Source organism: Dasypus novemcinctus, chromosome 14 (genome assembly GCF_030445035.2).
Source record: "Dasypus novemcinctus isolate mDasNov1 chromosome 14, mDasNov1.1.hap2, whole genome shotgun sequence".
Lineage (NCBI taxonomy): Eukaryota > Metazoa > Chordata > Mammalia > Cingulata > Dasypodidae > Dasypus > Dasypus novemcinctus.
In genome coordinates this window covers 18585865-18589362 of record NC_080686.1, presented here as the reverse complement: position 1 = coordinate 18589362, position 3498 = coordinate 18585865, and the positions used below count along the sequence as shown (strand labels likewise).

Sequence of the window (3498 nt, the reverse complement as noted above, 5' to 3'; positions counted from 1 at the left end):
CATCACATGGCCACATCCTCTCCTTTCTCTCCCAGGGTCTGTAGCTTTCTCTTTCTAAGGCCTCTGGTAATAAGATTAAGACCCACCCTGCTTCAATTGGCACACTTTAACTAAAATTAACACCTTCCAAAGGTCCCATTGACATTGGGTTGGCACCCCAGGAATGGAATTCAGATGAAGAACACTTTTTTCTCCTGGGGTACTAAATTCAACTCACTGCACTATGGTTTTGTGGCGATGCCCATGTAGCTGAAATTATGGGTGAAAAGACACATTGGAACATTACAGCAATGGTTCCAAAGGGGCTCTTGGCTTTTTAGGTCATATCTGCCATAGTTTTAGAGGCAGACAGATCCAGATTTTAACCCTTGTGTGTACAGAGAGAACTGGCCAATGGGCAGAGTGTGGACACTTCTCTTTGTTCAAGCCCCCCCACGCCTGGAATGCTGGAAAACTTACCTCAGGGCTAGGGTTTGCAAGCATGATATCCCAGCTAGTCAGAGAAGGTCTTCATAAGAAAAGACTGGCTATTGGAAGTGAAATCTCCTTCCCTGATGAACTAGCAGATCTGTGGTAGGGTTCCCTGAGGGCATGAAGGCTCCCACAATGCCAGTGGCCCCCTCAAGCTGTCCTGCATGGTACAGGGAGACCCCTGAGGACAGTTTGCTACTGTAGGTACATCATTTTCTGCCCCTGCATTTGCCTCCAGCTGTTCTGAGGGTCCCTTCTGGCTGTGCTTTCTTATGTGGCTTCCTCTCCCTGCTCTTCACCTTCCTGGGCATAGCTATCCACCTTTTATCTGCTGCTGCTCTTGCTGATGCCATCCAGTTATCTGTAGAGCTTTCGGATACATTGAGTGTGAGAGCCACCTATGGATGTACCAGCGGACATTACGCTTGCAGTAGAATTCTTATGCTACCTGCCCAAGTAGAGGCCCTCTCTGCTCAAGCCTGCCCCACCTGATCATAGCTCCCTCGGCCACAGGTGCACTTGCAGTGCTTAGTATCCATGGTAGCTCTGGGCTGGGTTCTACTGTGGATTTGCCTGAGAAAGTCAGGATTCTCCTTCAGAGGGAGAATTATGACATGCCCAGAAATGTAAACTTGAGGTGCAAATATCTCGCCCTAAGTTTCCCCGTTCGTCTTGGCCTCTACCCCCTTCCCAAGCATCCATTGGCATTGTATAAACCAACAGGCCACACCTGATCTTCTCAATCACATCCCCAAAAAGGCCCTCGGAGACATTATGAGGAAAAATGTTGAACAATTTCATTAGCTGATATCCAACAATTAAAAAGTTTTAAATACAGATTCTACTCTGTCCTAAAAAAGGAACATCTTTAAAAAGGATACTGTGGTAACATAGTTATAAAGCATAAAAATTGCCATCTTAACTATGTTTAAGTGTGTACAACTCAGTGTCATCTATTACATTTACAATGTTGTGTACCATCACTGCCATCTATAACCAAACTTTTTCATCATCCATACCAGACACTCTGTACACCTTAAGCAATAACTCCTCACCCCTCCTCTAGCCCCTGATAACCTCTAATCTACTTTCTGCCTCTATGAATTGGCCTGCTTTAGCTATTTCATATAAGTGGAATCATACAGTATCTGTCCTTTTGTGTCTGGCTTATTTCACTTAGCATAGGGTTGTTGAAGTTCACCCATGTTACAGCATGTTTATGCACTTCATTGCTTCATTCTTTTTTGACAGCAGAGTAATACTCTGTGTGCATATATATCACATTTTGCTTATCCAGTCATCTGTTGATGGACACTTGAGTTACTTCTACTTTTTGGCTATTGTGAATAATGACTGCTGTGAACATTGGTGGACAGAATCCCTTTTTTATTTTAAAGAAATAAAGTCCCCTGTTTTCAATGATAGGAAGTCTGTTGGCTTAGCTAATGCTTCTGTTTAAGTTGGGACCTGAAGCAGTTGCTGTGTCTTCCTCATTTGTATTTTTTTCAAGTGCTTATGATTTTAATAGTCTCTCTAGATTGGCAGTTCACAAAGTAGAGTGACCATAAAGACCAACAAGGGAACAGATTATGTAAATTCTTAGGCATCAGAATATCTAAAGTTTCTTAGAAATCTGTGAAAAATGCTTAGATTGATGGTGGAGTGAATGTCATATGCATGTGTACTTAGATTGACTTTGCAGACAATAAGTTGGTGACATGCTGGCTGGCTTAGGTGGAGTCATAAGCAAACTGGTTCTCAAAGACAATTTGTCAATGTAAATACATTTCAGAAAGGTTCTATAATTTTTCCTCATCTTATCAAATTTCACCATCGAAATGGATAAAAATGTAGGTTCTATATTGTGCATGACAAAGTCTGGAATAGATTATATGTGAAATAACGATTAAGTTTTAAATATATCTTGATGTTTTAGTTTCCTAGGCTGCTCAAAGCAAATACAGTGAAATGGTTCAGCTAAAACAATGGAAATTTGTTTGCTCACAGTTTTGAGTCTGGGAAAGTGCCCAGATCAAGGCACCATCAACATGATGCTTTCTTCCTGAAGATGGACTGTAGGCAATATTTGGCTCCTCTGTCACATGGCAAGGCACATGGCAGTGTCTGCTGGTCTCTCCCTTTTCTTCTGGGTTTCATTGATTTCCATTTCTTGCTTTCTCTCTTTTTGCCTGAATTTTATTCTCTTTTAAAGGACTCCAGGATGCCTTGCAGATGCCGCCATCTGCCACTGCAGTCCCCCACGCATAGCCTTGGTCAACCCCACCGTGTTCTTTGGCATCACCATTGATGGTGAGCCCTTGGGTCACATCCTATTTGAGCTGTTTGCAGACAAAGTTCCAAAGACAGTAGAAAATTTTCATGCCCTGAGCTCTGAGGAGAAGGGATTTGGTTATAAGGATTCCTGCTCTCATAGAATTATTCCTGGGTTTATGTGCCAGGGTGGTGACTTCATATGCCATAATGGCACTGATGGCAAGTCCATACACAGGGAGAAGTTTGATGAGAACTTCATCCTGAAGCACACGGATCCTGGCATCTTGTCCATGGCCAATGCTGGACCCAACACAAATGGCTCCCAGTTTTTCATTTGCTCTGCTAAGACTGGGTGGCTGGATGGCAAGCACAAGGTCTTTGGCAGGGTGAAAGAGGGCATGAATGTTGTGGAAGCCATGGAGCGTTTTGGGTCCAGGAGTGGCAAGACCAGCAAGAAAATTACCATTGCCGACTGTGGACAAGCCTAATAAATTTGACTTAACCACTAGACCTTTCTTTCTGTAGCTCAGGAGAGTGCCCTGCCATCCTTGGTCTGCTCTCAGCCTCCTGTAATCTTTGTGCTGTTGCTACAGTTCTTTGGGTTCTACTGCAGTTCTTTGAGTTCCACATCATCCTCCCCTTCCTTCCAAGTGTGGGTGGATTGCAGAGTTAAATTTAGGATTACTAAATAAAAACTTTAAACAAAAACAAACAAACAAACAAAAAGGATTCCAGTAATAGGATTAAAACCCA

General features: G+C 42.9%; 1 pseudogene; it reads left to right on the top strand.

Moving 5' to 3' along the window:
* The first annotated feature begins 481 nt into the window (after positions 1 to 481).
* Positions 482 to 3233, top strand: LOC101435668 (peptidyl-prolyl cis-trans isomerase A pseudogene; annotated as a pseudogene).
* The last annotated feature ends 265 nt before the right edge of the window (positions 3234 to 3498 follow it).